The 18818-nt window shown below is 48.9% G+C and overlaps 1 pseudogene; it reads left to right on the top strand.

Moving 5' to 3' along the window:
• The window catches only part of LOC115131465 (AT-rich interactive domain-containing protein 1A-like), a 52768-nt pseudogene extending 35283 nt beyond the window's left edge, over positions 1-17485 (top strand).
• Positions 17486-18818: the final 1333 nt, after the last annotated feature.

The raw sequence follows: 18818 nt of genomic DNA, 5'->3' as shown, positions 1-18818 counted from the left end.
TACAGCACTTTGAGATATCAGCTGATGTAAAAAAGGGCTTTGTAAATGCATTTGATTTGATTTGGTTGTTTCTCCGATTATTTTGTGCCAAATCGAAATGAATGGTACATACAGTATTGTCTCATTTTGGAGTCACTTTTTATTGTAAATAAGAATAGAATACGTGTCTGAGCACTTCTACATGACTGTGGATGCTACCGTGATTACGGATAATCATTGACTGAATGGTGTATAAACATGAGTGAGAAAGTTAGACTCATACATATCATACCCACCCAAAAATGCTAACCTCCTACTGTTTTTGATATCATTTTTTTATCCCTTATATTACCAGGTAAGTTGACTGAGAACACATGATCATTTACAGTAACAACCTGGGGAATAGTTACAGGGGAGAGGGGTGGATGAATGAGCCAATTGTAAACTGGGGATGATTAAGTGACCATGATGGTATGATGGCCAGATTGGGAATTTAGTCAGGACGCCAGGGTTAACACCCCAACTTTTAAGATGGGTGCCATGGGATCTTTAGTGACCACAGAGAGATTCAGGACACCCATTTAATGTCCCATCCGAAAGACGGCACCCTACACAGGGCAATGTCCCCAATCACTGCCTTGAGGCATTGGGATATTTTTTTTTTAGACCAGAGGAAAGGGTGCCTCCTACTGGCCCTCCAACACCACTTCCAGCAGCACCTGGTCTCCCATCCAGGAACCGACCAGAACCAACCCTGCTTAACTTCAGGAGCAATTGTATTGGTGAGAGGTTAGCATGTCGTGTGGACATGATGTTTGTGCCTCTAACTTTCTCACTCATCATTATTCAAGATTCATTCAGGATTATCCATAATCATGGTAGAATCCACATTCATGTAGAAGTGTTTAGGGACATATATTATATTCTTATTTACAGTAAAAGTGACTCCAAAATCACACTACATTATTTACCATTAATTTCTATTGGTCATAAAATAATCTGAAACACAACCAAAACAAACAGAAGTATGGATATGGATGAAAATAGCCTCAAATTAAAGCTGTCAGTCTGCACTTCAACCTCATAGTTACTGTATCATTTCAAATCCAAAGTGCTACAGTGCCCCCCCCCCCCCCCCCCAAATGGTCACTGTCCCAATACTTTTGGAGCTCACTGTATGTGACCCCTTAATGAGATGAACACAGCCTTAGATGATTAACCCCTCACCTCTGACCTTTAACGCCTACCTTGTGGCCTTGGTGGGGTGGGGATGGAGTTTCTCTTGCTCTCTCTCTGAGACTGAGTGGGGTCCTCAAGCAGGGAGATGGGCAGGGATGCTGGCAGGCAGGGCTGGGCCCTGGGCAGAATGCTACAATGACTGCTTTACCTGGGCTGCCTCTCTCTCGCCCTGCCTCCTGTCAACCCTGCTGTCAGATGACTGGTCTTGTGAGTTCTGTGACCAGAGTGGGGGAGGTCAACTAACACGGTTCAAATCCTGACATGGCTCTTTAACCAGGGATGCCTCTTCACTTTTTGGCCCCCAATCTGAGCATTTTTCTTTTATTATCCACTTGCACCCCCCTGGGTTGCTTACAGAAAAGGGGGGACACTCTTGGGACATATATATATATACACACACACACACACATTCTCGTGAAGTCCAAGGCAAGGCCACTATTATAGAGTGGAGTTGCATACAGACACTCCCCACCTCTCCTGTGGGTTACACACACACACACACGTACACGATGCCATGTTCTTGCGTGGGTCATGGCACTCACAGTTCTTTGCTGGCATAGAGCGAGAACGAGGGAGGCGAGGGTTGCTGAATCATCGTCCTCCTTCTGTCGGCCCCTCTCGGGTGCCTCCGTCAGGTCACGGCCCAAAAATAGCACCGGGCTCCGTTTCAACTTGAAAACCGCCGGCTTCGGGGCCGCAGCCAGCCTCTCTGCCTGCCTGCCACAGAGTGTGAGATTTTTGTGGGAATACTTGGCTACCTTCCAGTGAGTTTTTTTTTTTCTCTTTCTTTCTCCACCACCTCCCTCCACTTCTTTTTTTTCCCTCCCTCCCTCCGTGACTGTCAGATGAACTAGCTAGCTGTTAGAGAGGAGAACACATGGGATCCACGGGCGTGTAAACAACTGAACTTCCTGCTTGAACACAATGATCAGCCCACCTCTTCTGACAATGTCATTGCCACACCATAGCATTAGGGCCAGACTGAATCCTGATCTGGGGAAAATGTGTCACCCCCACAATGTATTGTGAGTAGCCAGATGGATAAATGGTGACGCTTATGTCTCTGAATTGGACACAGGACTGCAGTGTTTCTTCTGAGATGGATCACACAGCTGGTGGGTTTTGTTGTCTTCGTCCCTGGGATCTGTTCATGTGGATCCCCTCTATAGACTTTGGACAGATGAGATGACTTGACTTTTGCTGCCCAATATGTTTGAACCTACAACCCACAATATCCAAGTGAACTTCACGCGTTCTATTGCATAACCAAAACCATGTCTTCCAAATAAATAAATAAATACTGTTTCTCGATTCATACTTCCTAGTGTTCTATGTCATTCTATGGTACTTACTCTCTTCTCTCTCGCCTTCTCTCGTTCCAGGACCTCTCTGGTTCTATAGATGACCTGCCGACTGGTACGGAGGGGGCTCTGAGTCCGGGCGTCAGCACGTCGGGGGTGTCCAGTAGCCAGGGGGAACAGAGTAACCCCGCCCAGTCACCCTTCTCACCTCACACCTCGCCACACTTGCCTGGCATCCGCGGGCCCTCCCCCTCCCCCGTGGGCTCCCCTGCCAGCGTCACCCCCTCCCGCTCTGGACCCCTCTCGCCTGCTGCCGTGCCAGGTGGGTGGAGAGAGAGAATAGAGCTACACGCGTTTATGATCGCACATCCGAGTGGTCAATAGAGCCACCGATGTTGGTTTCCAGAGAGAAGCAGTAATACCCTATCACATAGTACATGTCCAGCTTCCTGAAGTCTGTGTAAAACACCACTTTGTTGTAAGATGGAGGCTTGATCTGTTTGCTATGATGCCCATTGGGTCTGAATCTCTGGTGATAATCACGCAGGTAACCAGATGCCTGCCCGGCCACCCAGCGCCCATTCAGACAGCATCCACTCATCCATGAACCAGTCAGCCATGGGCCAGGACAGGGGTGAGTAGGTTAAGAGAGGGGTCGTGTTTGAGATCGACTACCCTGGCGCAGGTGACTGCAGCCTGCACGATCGAAAAATCAAACTTGCTTATTTCAAGTTTGTTAGGACGGATTGACTTTCAACACCTGTCCCTCGATGGGCTTTTAGGAGACGAAAACGACTCTTCTATGGCTGCTGTGTGTGAATGAAAGAGTGTAGCTAACTTTTCCTTTCCTCCATCTCACGCTCTTTCTTTTGTAGTGTACATGCGTAACCCCCAGATGCCTCCGTACGGGTCGCCGCAGCAACCTGGCTCTGCCTTATCCCCCCGCCAGTCGTCGGGAGGCCAGATGCATCCTGGGATGGGGCCCTACCCTCAGAACAACTCCATGGGGAACTACGGCCCTCAGGGTGGACAGTACGGACCACAAGGTGAGGCTCCGTACACACAGCTCGTACACAATGAAGTCATCAGGTTGGTTCTGTCCCGCTGAATGGGGCGGCAGATAGCCTAGTGGTTAAAGCGTTGGGCCAGTAACCGATAGGTCGCTGGTTCGAATACCCGAGCCAACTAGGTGAAAAACCTGTCTGTGTCCTTGAGCAAGGCACTTAACCCTAACTTGCTCCAGGGGCGGCACACTATTATGGCTGACCTTGTAGGTTGGCCTGACTTGCCAAGTTCAATCAAAAAAATCTAATGACCGGCCTAAATATTCCAGGTCTCTCTTGAAAAGTAGACTAACCTGGTTAAATGAATGTTAGGAAGATACGTTCACAACTATGTAGACCTCATACAAACCGATGGCAGCTACGCAAAGTGTTTTGCCGCTCCGCGTGATGGAAGGCTGCATGCTGAAGCACCTTGGTTATAATGGGATCAGCAGGGGGAAGAAGATAAAGGGCTTCATTGCCAAAATCCCGAAGTATCCCTTTAACGATGTCCGTTAAGAGCTGCTGAATGATTTTTCTCCCGGCTTAGTGAAAGGAGTGGGAGAAGAAAAGGGGAAATGAGTGTCAACAGGGAACATACGATCCTCCTGTTCTAGATCTTAGCGCGGTAGTAGGAGCCACGTGCTCCCTTTCTTGCTTTAAAGTGCTATTGCTGTGACATACACACGTGGCTCGCCCTGATTGTAGAGCCATTGATTGTCGGGATAGTAGGAGCACTGTACCCTCCTTTTGTCCTCTTTTATAGCCTAGCATTGCTTTCTGGACCGTTGAAAAAGATCAGAACATTCGAATCTTTCACAAGATTTTTTAAATTGTCGTCCTACAACCATCACAGCGTTTCGTAGCTTAGATACAGTGAACCCTTTGAAGCTGCATTTTAAATGTAGAATAAAAATGTAAAACGTGTAATTTTCTCTAGCTCTCTCCCTCAGAGGGCTTTTTTCACTGTTTTTGAAGAAGTATGGAGATAGATTAGTCATCGAATCAGACTCTAGCCCAGCGTCTACACCATGTTTCATCAGCTAGCCTGTCAGAACAGAGACCGACCATATCTGTGGAGTTAAATTTAGACGTGGACCACTGAAACTCCCAGGCAGGTTTCTATATGCCGGAGGCTAGAAGGTTTCTGAGGCAGACTAGGTCTAGGGTTCACCACAGGCTGCATACAACAGGCCTAAAGATACACCACAGGTATCGATATATCTGCTTGAATCCAAACCACCTCCTTTTTAAACTCAAATAGTAGGCCCAGCTGTTAAGTCCCTTTTCTTATTTAGGATTAGAATGTCTTACTCTGTTAGAGTAAGACCTGGGTTGTATTCAATTAAAATAAGACATTTGGAAATGGTGAAATAGGGAGGTACTACATGGGCAAATGACATATGCCCTCTAGAACCTGATGTATCTCTCTCTCCCCACCCTCCAGGCTACCCCAGACAGCCTGGCTACAGTGGCATGCCCAACGCCAACTATCCTGGAGGTCCAGGAGGCATGAACCCTATGCCAGGCCAGGCTGGTGGGGCGCCGTACGCAGGCATGCCCCCCGGCAGGATGGGTCCAGGTCAGATGGGTGCTCGCCCCTACGGCCCTGGGATGGGCCCCAATATGGGCCCTGGCATGCCCCCACAGGTGACCTCTGGGATGTGTCCCCCTCCAGGCATGAACAGGAAGGTCCCCGGGGGCCCTCCGGATGCAGCCTCCGCCATGCACCACGGTGGCCCCGGAGCGAACTCTATACATAACAGGTAGGCCGCCTGGTCTGCACTCAACGACACAGTATTGCTGCTTTAGGAGACAGATTCGCGTGCCATTCAGTGTTACATGGTTCATCTCTTTGTTGGAAAGAAAACCCCATTGTTTGATCTTTCCCACTCCCAGTCGGTGAGGTCCGGTGTGAGCCCATTCAGTCTACCAGTCAGGCAGGGTAACACAGAACACAGGGACAGAGAGGAAAGCTCACACCGTTGTTCAGTCAGGAAGTCAGCTGAGGCTCAGAGCAGAGAAACAGCTCCAGAGACAGACAGACAGACAGACAGGTGGAGAAGCCTGGAGACCCAGACGGGTATATCAGGAGGTAAGACGTTTTGAAACAGAGGGAAATACTCTTTATTTTTTAATACTTTTTTTTATTTATAAGAGTGTACCCTACTGAACACAACCCAGGTGTCCACTGAGGATGTTGAGTAGAGAGGGAAGGGGAAAAAAGGACGGAGATAACAAGGGATTTTAGGCAGATGTGGGCCTCTGTAAGAAAAGGGAGGGATGAGAAATACAGTATTCAGACATTTAGTTGGTTTTGTTCGTGAAAGATTATTCATATCGTCAAATTAAAACCTATCTCCAAAACAGAAACTTGTCAGGAAATGGAATAAACTGCCATATTTCCCCATTGACGAACATACAATTTAGAAACGTCAGAAGCTATTTTGAATCCGTTTTCGTTATGAGGTTTTCATCCGACGGTATTCTTCCGCGTATGTTTTTTAACTGTGTCATGTATCGTAACCATTGTGAATGGTTTTATGTTGCCCCCCCTCAGGCCTCCAGGCTATCCCCCCAACATGCCCCAGGGGATGATGGGAGCAGGGTCTCCGTACGGCCCGGGGCCGGGGGCCATCAACAGCATGCAGGGCATGTTGAACCAAGGAGGACCCTATGGAGGAGGGCCCATGGGAGGGAACATGGCCAACAACACACCTGGTGAGTCTGGAGGACATATCCAATCTGTTGCGTCTTGACAATTTATTATCACCAAACTCAAGTGGACAACATTTTTGCTTTTGGCATATCATCTGACGTGATATTTGAAATTGTATAGAACTGTCAATGAACTGGATTGAAATGTTACTTAACTAATAAGTAACATTTGCTCTCCTTCTGCCAGGCATTGTTCCTAGCCCTGAGTTTGGCATCGATGTCAAACTGAACCCAGCCCAGAAGATGAACAACAAGGTGGACGGCACGCCCAAACCTGAAACCAAGAAGGTAAAGAAGGTTTGTGGTCACCGACTTTGTGGTTCTGAATGATACAGTCAGAATGAAAGCGCTGCATGGTTGTGTTTGTGCATAGAAATAGAATCCCTAGAAAGGTCAAAGCCCCTCTGACCATGGCACTTTGGCTGGTAACGTCATGGGCACACTCAATATGGCTGACCTAGTATTGGGATTCTACTACTGTGGCTTGGTGAGTGGAAGTAAGTTGATGTCAATGGTGAACATCAAGCCAAATCCTCACCTCTTCCTCCTCCCATTTCCCTCTTTCAGAAGTCAAACTCTTCGACGACGACCAATGAGAAGATAACTCGTCTGTATGAGCTGGGCCCGGAGCCGGAGAGGAGGACGTGGGTAGACCGGTATCTGGCGTTCACTGAGGAGAAGGCCACGGGCATGACCAACCTTCCCGCCGTGGGACGCAAACCTCTGGACCTCTTCAGACTTTACGTCTCGGTCAAAGAGATAGGAGGCCTCACACAGGTCAGTGGGATACCGGTTTTGCAGTACTTGGTGTTTAGTGTGTCTTTATCTGTGTGTTTTAGTATACCGACGTGTTTGCCTGATAATCTTGTCTTATCGTCACTTAATGTTTCTACAGAAATGTAGAGTTGTTCTATGAACACATAGTTACCTAGTCTGGACTGTTTGGGAGCTCTGTGGTGTTGTAAGCTCTCCTCGTTCCGCCCACCCACCAGGTGAACAAGAATAAGAAGTGGAGGGAGTTGTCCACCAACCTGAACGTGGGCACGTCCAGCAGCGCCGCCAGCTCTCTGAAGAAGCAGTACATCCAGTGTCTGTACGCCTTCGAGTGTAAGATCGAACGTGGCGAGGACCCGCCCCCGGATCTCTTCATCGACGCCAAAAAGACCACCCAGCCCAAGATCCAGCCCCCTAGCCCAGGTCAGTGTGTGTGCATCAGCCCCCCAGCCCATGTCAGTGTTGTGTGTGTGCATCAGCCCCCCAGCCCAGGTCAGTGTTGTGTGTGTGCATCAGCCCCCTAGCCCAGGTCAGTGTTGTGTGTGTGCATCAGCCCCCCAGCCCAGGTCAGTGTTGTGTGTGTGCATCAGCCCCCCAGCCCAGGTCAGTGTTGTGTGTGTGCATCAGCCCCCTAGCCCAGGTCAGTGTTGTGTGTGTGTGCATCAGCCCCCTAGCCCAGGTCAGTGTTGTGTGTGTGCATCAGCCCCCTAGCCCAGGTCAGTGTTGTGTGTGTGTGTGCATCAGCCCCCTAGCCCAGGTCAGTGTTGTGTGTGTGTGTGTGTGTGCATCAGCCCCCAGCCCAGGTCAGTGTTGTGTGTGTGTGTGCACCAGCCCAGGTCAGTGTTGTGTGTGTGTGTATGCATCAGCCCCCCAGCCCAGGTCAGTGTTGTGTGTGTGTGTGTGTGTGCATCAGCCCCCCAGCCCAGGTCAGTGTGTGTGTGTGCATCAGCCCCCCAGCCCAGGTCAGTGCCGGACAGTCAAACTAAACCTTTACGTCCCCTCCCTCCCATACCGACTCTGTTCAGGTTGACTTATAGTCGCATTGATTCAACTGGAATGAATGAAAGTGTTTCATTTCTCCAGTCTCTTGCGGTTGGTTACTGTTCTATTTATCACATGGGTCTCTCGTTTCCCTCCTCGCCCCATATAACTGGGCCATGAACTAGCATATGTTACTGTATCCTATTCATTTTAAAGTTAAAAGGCAATCTTCCAACACCGTTTTGTCATCTCTGTATGAGACGCCGCCTTCTCTAAATCACCGCTGTTTTGGCTGATAAGTGATAGCGTTGCCAAGGTAGTAAGTCACGGGTGTGTGTGTGGTGTCCTCCGACAGTTTCATGAGCATATCTGGGAGAATACTTCCTGGCATTTACCAAAGTGTGTGTGTGTAAAGACAAGGGGCGGGGTCGACTTGTCCTTTAGCCTGGTATGTGTCCTGTCCTGGATGTCAACTTCCTTCTGCCCCCTCAGATCATAAACACTCATTCAGTTTATTCTAAACATATTGGTATGCTGAGGCAGTCCTGTGGTTGTCTATGAGAGGCGCAGACCGTGTGTGTTTTGTTCTGTGGTTCCTCATCGTCTAATGCTGGAGGTTAAAGGGGCTGCCCTCAGTCATCTGCCCTACGCTGCTTCTCTCCTCAGGGGGGTGTTGTGTTCTGTTGTTCTCACCCTAAATGCTATTTGTTTTGGAGAGGCTGGTCTCTGGTATCCCCCAGCCTGCCTGGCAGACACACCATGATGACATGATGCCAGAACTAGCCACGTGCTCCTCAGCAGTCTGCTCTGCTGGTCTGGTCTGGCCTAGCCAAGCCAAGGATAGTCAGTCATATCTGGTGGCAGAGAGTCAGTGCTGGGGGGATGGTGGGTGAGGAGTCAGGGAGTTGGGGGGCGGAAAGTGACGAGGATGAAGGGGGATTGTCTGTTGATACCTCCATTACTAGCTGCTGCTGCTAATACTACTACAGTGCCTGGTGTCTGGTTCCTGGCCCACGGCTTCAGACACCCTCTCCCTCCCTCCCTGGAGCTTTGTGCTGAGCCAGAAAATGATGAATGGGAAGAGAGGTGGGTGTGTGTGTAAAGTGACACACTTTTTTTTTTGCTCCCTCCCTTGACTGCTCTTTTTTTCCCTCCCTGAGATTCTGCCCCCCTCCTCCTTCCCTTCTCTTCAGCTGTAGTGGAGGGAAATCCCTGCCCCAGGGGAGGGAGGGAGAGGGGCAGGGATTTCCCTCCAGCTGACTGATGTGAGCAGTGCTGTATGTGACAAGTGAGAAAATGTGAATAACTGTGACCTGCCAATGACCTCCTGTGTGTGTGTTTGTGTCAGTTAATGAATGGAACACATGACTCATCAGAAAGGCGTGAGCTGGGCAAAGGATGAGAGCCCCCCCCATGCCATGCAACACAAACACACTGGGCCATGTGGCAATCTGACGAGAGCCCCCCATGCCATGAACACAAACACACTGGGCCATGTGGTAATCTGATGAGAGCCCCCCCATGCCATGCAACACAAACACACTGAACCATGTGGTAATCTGATGAGAGCCCCCCTATGCCATGCAACACAAACACACTGAACCATGTGGTAATCTGATGAGAGGCCCCCCCCATGCCATGCAACACAAACACACTGAACCATGTGGTAATCTGACAGAGGCTGACTTTAGATCATTGTTTCCTGGTGACTTGGTGATGCCGGCAGCTATGCATGCTGGGATGTAGGATTCCCAAAGCCAGCCTGACTCCTCTGTGCACTGTGTGTGCAGCATGGGATTTGAGAGAGGTTTAGCCTCAACACTGCTAAGGTGGTCTCTCTATCTCTCACTGTGAGCCTCTACTACCACTGAGGCTGTGTGGGATTTAGCCCCGTGACGTGTGCCTAAAATGTGTGTATTTCTACTGCGTGTTGCAGCTGGGTCTGGATCTCTGCAGGGCCCCCAGACCCCCCAGTCCACCAGTAGTTCCATGGCGGAGGGGGGGGACCTGAAGCCCCCCACCCCAGCCTCCACCCCTCACAGCCAGATACCCCCCATGCCAGGAGTCAGGTACCTATAATACTCTCTACTACTCTCTCAAAACATCACTCTCTACCACACCTGACAACAATCTCCTACCCTTCCTCCTTCCACGGAAGAAGTGTTGGTAACAAAAACAGAAGAGATTTTTCCATTCAAGGGGAAGCAAACTCATTAACACAATTGAAAACTCTATTTAGCTTTTTTTTTATTGTGTGGGTAATTAACTCTCTCTTGCTTCCCTATAGGCTGCAGGACCCGTTTGCAGACGGGGGCGACCCGGCGTTTGCCAGACGGAACTCTATGACCCCTAACAGCTACCAGCCTGGGATGGGTGGTCCGGAGATGATGGGGCGCATGGGGCCCTATGAACCCAACAAGGACCCCTTTGGTGGCATGAGGAAAGGTGAGCAGTGGGTTAACTGGTTTTTAGACATTTTATTTGGAGGTCATAGAAAATTGTAGAAGAATACTGTACGAAGACTTGGAGTATATTGTCTATCATCCAGTGTGATCATGCGTGGCTCAGCTGGTTAAGACTGTGGCTTTGTGGGTTGTGGTGGGTTCTAACCACCTGCTAAGTGGCCTAGACAGACTTGTCCCGTTCAATATTGAGACACTGTTTAGTGTTTAACCAGAACTCTTTGTGTCTCTGCAGCTGGAGAGCAATTCATGACTCCAGCGTTGGGCCCTAACAGTGGTGTGGAGGGGCAGTTCAACAGAGGCCCCCCAGGGCCCATGGTCCCCAACATGCAGATGGGTCAGAGACAACAGTACCCCTATGTACCTGGATATGACAGGAGACAGGAACCAGGGATGGGTCCTGACGGCAGTATGGGTCCTGGAGCCCCCCAGCCCAACCTGATGCCTTCAGGGGCCGATTCGGGGATGTACTCCCCCAGCCGACCCCCACCGGTGCAACGGTCAGTACCTCAAACTGGGCTAAGTCACATAATGGATCTTATACATGTTAAATAATTACTGTATTTTGTCAAGGTGTGGCTCTCGGTGTGAGCTTACGTTATCTATTCAAACGTTTACGTTGTCTTATTTTGTGTTGTTTTCTGTGTAGTTTATTTGAGTTAAGTTCTGCTGCATTTCAATAGCCAAAGTGTTAGTTTGTTTATCTTGTTGAATGTTGTTTCAGGCATGATTCCTATGGTAATCAGTATCCTGGCCAAGGAGCGCCACCTGGTGGCCCCTACCCCAATCAGCAGCCAGGAATGTTTCCACAGCAACAACCGGTAAGAACATTTTGTCCACTGCTCTCTTTGTATACCCATATCTGCTTCAGAAGCCTTGTAAATGTGGAGTTAAAATGGACTTACATTTATCAGTATAACTTCCATGTAATGAATGTGGGATGAGATATATATATTTAACTTGAAATGTATTGAATTCATAATCAATACTATTGTTTTGATATTGAGATGCTAACAATGTTACTGTCTTCAGAACTATAAGCGGTCTCCAGGCGACGGGACCTATGGTCCCCCAGCGAAGCGTCACGAGGGGGATGGGATGTACAATGTCCCCTTCAGCGGTCAGCAGCAGCCAGGGCCCCAGCCCCCTGGGGCCCCCCAGGGCCAACAGGACATGTACAATCAGTACAACACAGGTTACCCCGGCTCCGACCGCCGACCACCTGGCCCCCAGGGCCAGTTCCCCTTCCCCTTCGGCCGAGACCGGGGGCCCTCTAGCGGTGGCCCAAACTCCCAGTCCCCCATGCCTCCCCAAATGATGGGCAGCCCAATGCAGGCGGCCCCTGACGGCCCTCAGTGCCCCATGTGGCAGGGACGCAACGAGATGGGCTACCCCAACTACCCCAACCGCCCGGGGCCTCCGGGACCTGGCCAGGGGCCCCCCCAGGGGTACCACGGCATGAACCGGTCTGAGGAGATGATGCCAGGGGCAGACCAGCGGATTAACCACGAGGGCCAGTGGCCGGGACACCCCAACCAGAGACAACCCCCCTACGGGCCGGGGGGCTCGGGTCCCCCCATGTCCAGACCTCTGCAGTCCAACTATCAGAGCTCCCAGAACCACATATCCCAGGTGTCTAGTCCTGCCCCCATGCCCCGCCCCATGGAGAGCCGGACGTCCCCCTCCAAGTCTCCCTACATGCACTCCGGCATCAAGATGCAGAAGGCGGGTCCCCCCGTGCCTGCTTCCCACATAGGCCAGGCCCCTGTGCAGCCCCCTCTCATCAGGCGGGACATATCCTTCCCCCCAGGGTCGGTGGAGGCCTCCCAACCCATCCTCAAACCCAGAGGAAGACTCACCATGAAAGACATCGGTACGCAAACTTGCCATTTTCAGGAGATTAAATGTTAGCAGACCCTTTGCACAAAGTCACTTACATTGGGGTCACTTAGAAATGTTCTTGTTTTTGAAAGAAAAGTCCTTTAAAATAATATCAAATTGATCAGAAATACAGTGTAGACATTGTTAATGTTGTAAATGACTATTGTAGCTGGAAACGGCTGATTAAAAAAAAAAAAAATGTAGAATAAAAATAATAGTAATAATTATGGAATATCTACATAGGCGTACAGAGGCCCATTTTCTGCAACTATCACTCCTGTGTTCCAATGGCACGTTGTGTTAGCTAATCCAAGTTTATAATTTTATAAGGCTAATTGATCACTAGAAAACCCTTTTGCAATTATGTTAGCACTGCTGAAAATTGTTGTACTGATTAAAGAAGCGATACAACTGGCCTTCTTTAGACTAGTTGAGTATCTGGAGCATCAGCATTTGTGGGTTTGATTACAGGCTCAAACTTGCCAGAAACAAAGAACTTTCTTCTGAAACTCATCAGTCTATTCTTGTTCTGAGAAATGAAGGCTTCCATGCAAGAAATTGCCAAGAAACTGAAGATCTCGTACAACGCTGTGTACTTCACAGAACAGAGCAAACTCGCCTCTTCACTGTTGATGTTGAGGCTGGTGTTTTGCGGGTACTATTTAATGAAGCTGCCAGTTGAGGACTTGTGAAGGCGTCTGTTGCTCAAACTAGACACTCATGTACTTGTCCTCTTGCTCATTTGTGCACCGGGGCCTCCCACTCATTCTGTTCTAGTTGGAGACAGTTTGCGCTGTTCTGTGAAGGGAGTAGTACACAGTGTTGTATGAGATCTTCAGTTTCTTGACAGTTTCTCGCATGGAATAGCCTTCATTTTTCAGAACAAGAATAGACTGACAAGTTTCAGAAGTAAGTTCTTTGTTTCTGGCCGTTTGAGCCTGTAATCGAACCCACAAATGCTGACGCTCCAGATACTCATTTACTTCAAAAAAAGGCCAGTTTTATTGCTTCTTTAATCAGAACAACAGTTTTCAGCTGTGCTGCTAACATTGTTAAAAGGGTTTTCTAATGATCAATTAGATTTTTAAAATGATAAACTTGGATTCGCTAACATGTGCCATTGGAACACAGGAGTGATAGTTGCTGATATTGGGCCTCTATAGATATACCATTAAAAATCAGCAGTTTCCAGCTACAATAGTCATTTACAACATTAACAATGTCTACACTGTATTTCTGATCAATTTTATGTTACTTTAATGGATAAAAAAAGGTCTGTAATACTAGTAAAGTGGTGCCATCCTCCTGTATCAGTCACTGATGTATTTTCTGCTGTGTTCTCTCAGGCACCCCAGAGGCCTGGAGAGTGATGATGTCACTGAAGTCAGGCTTACTAGCTGAGAGCACTTGGGCCTTGGACACCATTAATATTCTACTGTATGATGACAACAGCATTTCTACTTTCAACCTCTGCCAGGTGAGTTACAACAACAGGCCTTAGAATGAAACACCCATAATACTTTTATTATATTAATATTATACTTAAAAAATATAACATTTTACCAGATGATAGTGTTTTTCTTTAAGAAGCATTCTAATAAAACTTTCAAATATCTATGTATTGTCTGACATTATCCTCCAATCAGATTTTCTAGGTTGTCACATCTCTGAATAAAGAATTCATGCATGATTACAGCCTGTCCTGTCATATCCTGTCTCCTCTCAGCTGCCTGGGTTCCTGGAGCTGGTAGTGGAGTATTTCAGACGCTGCCTCATCGAGATCTTTGGCATCCTGAAGGAGTATGAGGTGGGAGACCCTGGCCAGAGGATGCTCATCGACCCGCATACTGCCGACGAAGACTGCTCTGATGAAGAGTTACCTGAGCAGGAGGACATGGAGGAGGACGAGGAAGAAGAAGAGGATGACGAAGAGGAGGAGGAGGAGAGGAAAAGCAACACAGACACCACCACCTCGTCGCAGCAGGTCCAGGTGAAACAGGAGGGGGTGGGGAAAGAGGAGAAATCCACAACGGAGAAGTTGACAGCAGAGGAGGAAAGGGAAGGAGGAGAGTCTTCCTCCTCCTCCCCAGCCCCTCAGGACTCTAGCCTCTCCCAGGAGAAACCCAAACAGGCCAGTAAGTTCGACAAGCTGCCCATCAAGATGGTGCGTAAGAAAGACCCCTTCCCCGGTTGCCGTTCCAGTAAACTAGGCCGGCGGCAGAGCTTTGACAGCGGACTGATCCACTGGAGTATCGGCGGGGGGGACACCACGGAACACATCCAGACCCACTTCGAGAGCCGGTCCGACCTCCTCAAGCAGCGGAAACGGGTGCCGCCGTCAGTCACCGAGAGCAGGAAGAAGGTTGCCGTGACTGTGTCGGAACACCCTGAGAAGACCAAGCCTGGCAAGGAGCAGACCACCTCCCCTGCAGAGAAGACCACCAAGACCTCCGCCCCAACCACACCTGCCCCGGTCACCGCCACCATTGACGACGTGCTGTCGGCCCGGCCGGGCTCGGTGACGGAGGAGGCGGTGCGAGGAGCAGCCGAGGAGCAGAAGGAGAGCGGGGGACAGTTCCTGTTCTCCATCCGCCAGGCGCAGCAGAGCCGACGCAACATCACCATCCTGGAGGACGAGCCTCACAGCAAGGACGAGACCCCACTGAGCACGCTGTCGGACTGGCAGGATGCCCTGGCTCGCCGCTGCATCTGCGTCTCCAACATTGTTCGATCGCTCTCCTTCATCCCCGGCAACGATCTGGAGATGTCCAAACACCCAGGGCTGCTGCTGCTGCTGGGCCGTCTGGTCCTGCTCCACCACCGTCACCCAGAGAGGAAACAGGCCCCCGTCACCTACGAGAAGGAGGAGGACGAGGGGGTGAGCTGTGAGAGGGACGAATGGTGGTGGGACTGTCTGGAGGTCCTCAGGGAGAACTGCCTGGTCACTCTGGCTAACATCTCCGGCCAGCTGGACCTGTCCATCTACCCAGAGAGCATCTGTCTGCCCCTGCTGGATGGCCTGCTCCACTGGGCTGTTTGTCCCTCAGCTGAGGCCTTGGACCCCTTCCCCATGCTGGGGCCCCACGGGGCCCTATCCCCCCAGAGACTGGTGCTGGAGACCCTCAGCAAGCTGAGCATCCAGGACAACAACGTGGACCTTATCCTGGCCACGCCTCCATTCAGCCGGCTGGAGAAGCTGTACGGGACGCTGGTGCGTCTGGTCGGGGAGAGGAAGGTGGCTGTCTGCAGGGAGATGTCTGTGGTCTTACTGGCCAACCTGGCCCAGGGAGACAGCATGGCGGCCAGGGCCATCGCCGTGCAGAAGGCCAGCGTTGGTAACCTCCTGGGCTTCCTGGAGGACAGTCTAGCAGCCACGCAGTACCAGCAGAGCCAGAGTTCCCTGATGCACCTACAGGGGGCTCACTTTGAGCCCACCAGTGTGGACATGATGCGGCGAGCGGCCCGTGCCCTGCACGCCATGGCTAAGGTGGAGGAGAACCACTCAGAGTTCACCCTGTACGAGTCCCGCCTACTGGACATCTCTGTCTCACCACTCATGAACTCTTTGGTGTCCCATGTGATCTGTGACGTACTCTTTCTGATTGGCCAGTCATGACAGCCGTGGGGGTTTCAGCTTCGCTTTCTCTTTCTGTTCCCCCACCCCGTTCTTCACCCCACCCTTATTTTTTTTGTGTGTCGAGTGGGAGAACTAAGAGCAAAACTGACTGTCCTAGTTTTAATTTATGCAAAATCACCTCGGATTCCACTGTCTGTCCTTTCTACCCCCCTGGTTCTCACTTAAAGGACAGATTTACTGAAGTAGCGGTGGAGTTAAACATTCTGGAACACGGAAACTGAGAAACTAACGTGGATATGTGATAAAACAGATTAAATGGGACCCTGGCTTGGGAGGGAGGGAGAGCGCTGCCCGGCGGGAAACAACTTTTTTAATGAAAAGATTTTAAAAAATTGACACAAAAAAATAAAACATAAAAACTGTAACCAAAGTTGCTGTCTCGTTTACAGTGAGTTTGGGGGATATATGTGCCCGGGTTCTCCTCCCTTGGAGTTGGTGGTGAGCAGGGCGGGCATGGACAGGGAAAAGCTGTTTTTGGTTAATGTACGGTGAAACAGACTCCTGGACTCTGGTTTGGTATACTGCTGTAACTTGGACGCTCTCTATTCAGCCCTACACGACCCAGGTTATCAGCTGTGAACAGACAGACGGACATCTTCAACGGGGAGGCCTGTGCAGTAGATTGTAGGACTTTTCCCCCCCTGTACTGTACACCTTAAAAACAACTGTAAACATACTGTAATAATACTGTTTCACACTGAGATACGCTGGCTTGGCAGCAAACTGTAGTTTTTAAAAATGATTTTAGTTAAATGTTGAACTGAGAGAGATGACAAAAGGCTTTCCCCCCAAAGTATCGTGAACCTTACAACACCCCGACCTCTTCTTTGTCCCTCGATTGTATGACTTGACCCTTATAAAATAAGTCACCTTTTAGGACTGCTCCTCTACTTTAGACTCAGTCCCGACTGCTGTGTATATATGATGTTGTACATTACACCTCTCTCTTTCTCTCTAACCTTTCTGTTGCTCTTCACCATTTTTAATCTTAGATGAATTAAAGGTTACACTCAAGTGAAATTCCCTGCATCAAGTTCGCCATGGAATTACCTTTGAACCCTCACCCCTGAACCACCCGCCTGTCTCTCGCTACAGGGACTCCGCTGCTGCGACTCCCTCGCAACGTCTCATCCCACTCCCACACACACCCCCACGACACACACTGATCAGGTTTGTCTCCAGTACCGCTGAGTCTAACATGACAGAAACCATGTCTGCTACAGTTCCATTTCAGCTCCTACATCAAAGCAAAGCAAGACCCCTGATGAAGAAATAAACCGTTTGAATTTTGTTCATTTGTTTTTCCAGTGATATGGATTCTGCATATTTGTATTTCAGACGATGTAGCTAAAGACTTGATGTAAATTCCTATTTTTTTCCCTTTTCTTGGCTTAATGAATATAATTTCTTCATTATGAAATCTTTATACTATATGTTCCACGTGTTACGAATAAATGTACATTAAATCTTCGTAAGACGTTTGATGGTTTTATTTACTATGGGCTTTTGAATGTGTCTGTTATTGGTGGCCCTGCAGTCATACACCACAGGTGTATTCACTAGGATCCGAACGGGCCGGAACAGGGCAGAAACTCTCATTTTGTACAAAGCGTTTTCCGTTACAAAGCATTTTGCTACAGTGTGCCACACGTCTTTTGGATGTTAGGATCTCTGCTGTAGTCAAGTTGAGGCATATATATATATATATTTTTACAATGCTACTGATCTCTACCATGTGTATAGTTGATAATCTCCTAGAGGTTGCTGATAGTGTGTTATGAGATTGAGCATAGCACACTTCCTGTATGTACAGTTCTATCTACCTTCAACTCATAAGGCTTTTGTTAGCTACCTCAAATTGGGTTCAGCCAGGTTCTAGTACCGTAGAGGCCAGTACATTGCTTAAAAGTAGACTGAACTGACGTTTCCATGAGCAGCACCGGCGATATTGAGCTTGTTATTGAGTGGTAAATCTGTGCAACTGACTAGACAAAAGTCGAGCACTGAAATCGGGGGAAGTGCATCTGCGACAGCTGAAAATCGGACACTGATGTGATTTTCCAATAGCAAGGCTCAGTGCAACATGGCAGTGTTGACATTGTTTATAAAAGTTGTTCTTTATATTGTCGAAATTAACATGTCTCCACATATCACACTCACAAACTGAATACATGTGTGTACATTGTACAATGAATTAGTGAGAGCGCCTCCAGTATCACATTAATTTATACATATACTGTGCCGGGGAGAAGTATTTGCCCCCTTTCTGATTTTAGTCTTGATACTGAATGTTAAGATCTTCAACCAAAACATAATATTAGATAGTGAACCTGAGTTTACAAATAACAAAAAATACTTATTTTAATTTAATTAAAGTTATGAAATGCCAAATTTCCCTGTGTAAAAAAAAAAGAAGTAATTCCCCCCCTTACACTCAACTGGTTGTGCCACCTTTAGCGGTAATGACTGCAACCAAATGTTTCCTGTAGTTGTTGATCAGTCTCACATCGCTGTGGAGGAATTTTGGCCCGCTCTTGTGTGCAGAACTGCTCTTACTTAGCGACATCTGTGGGTTTTCAAGCAGGAACTGTTCATTTCAAGGCCTGCCACATCTCAATTGGGATTAGGTCTGGACTTGAACCATTTTCATGTACACTTGATTGTGTGTTTTGTATCATTGTCTTTGCTGCATGATCCAGCTGCGCTTCAGCTTCAGCTCAGACCGATGGCCTGACAATCTCCTGTAGAATTCTCTGATACAGAGCAGAATGCATGGTTCCTTCTATTAAGGCAAGTCGTCCAG

Source organism: Oncorhynchus nerka, linkage group LG7, assembly GCF_034236695.1.
Source record: "Oncorhynchus nerka isolate Pitt River linkage group LG7, Oner_Uvic_2.0, whole genome shotgun sequence".
Lineage (NCBI taxonomy): Eukaryota > Metazoa > Chordata > Actinopteri > Salmoniformes > Salmonidae > Oncorhynchus > Oncorhynchus nerka.
Note: the sequence above shows the minus strand (reverse complement) of the source record. Positions and strands in the feature narration are given on the sequence as shown.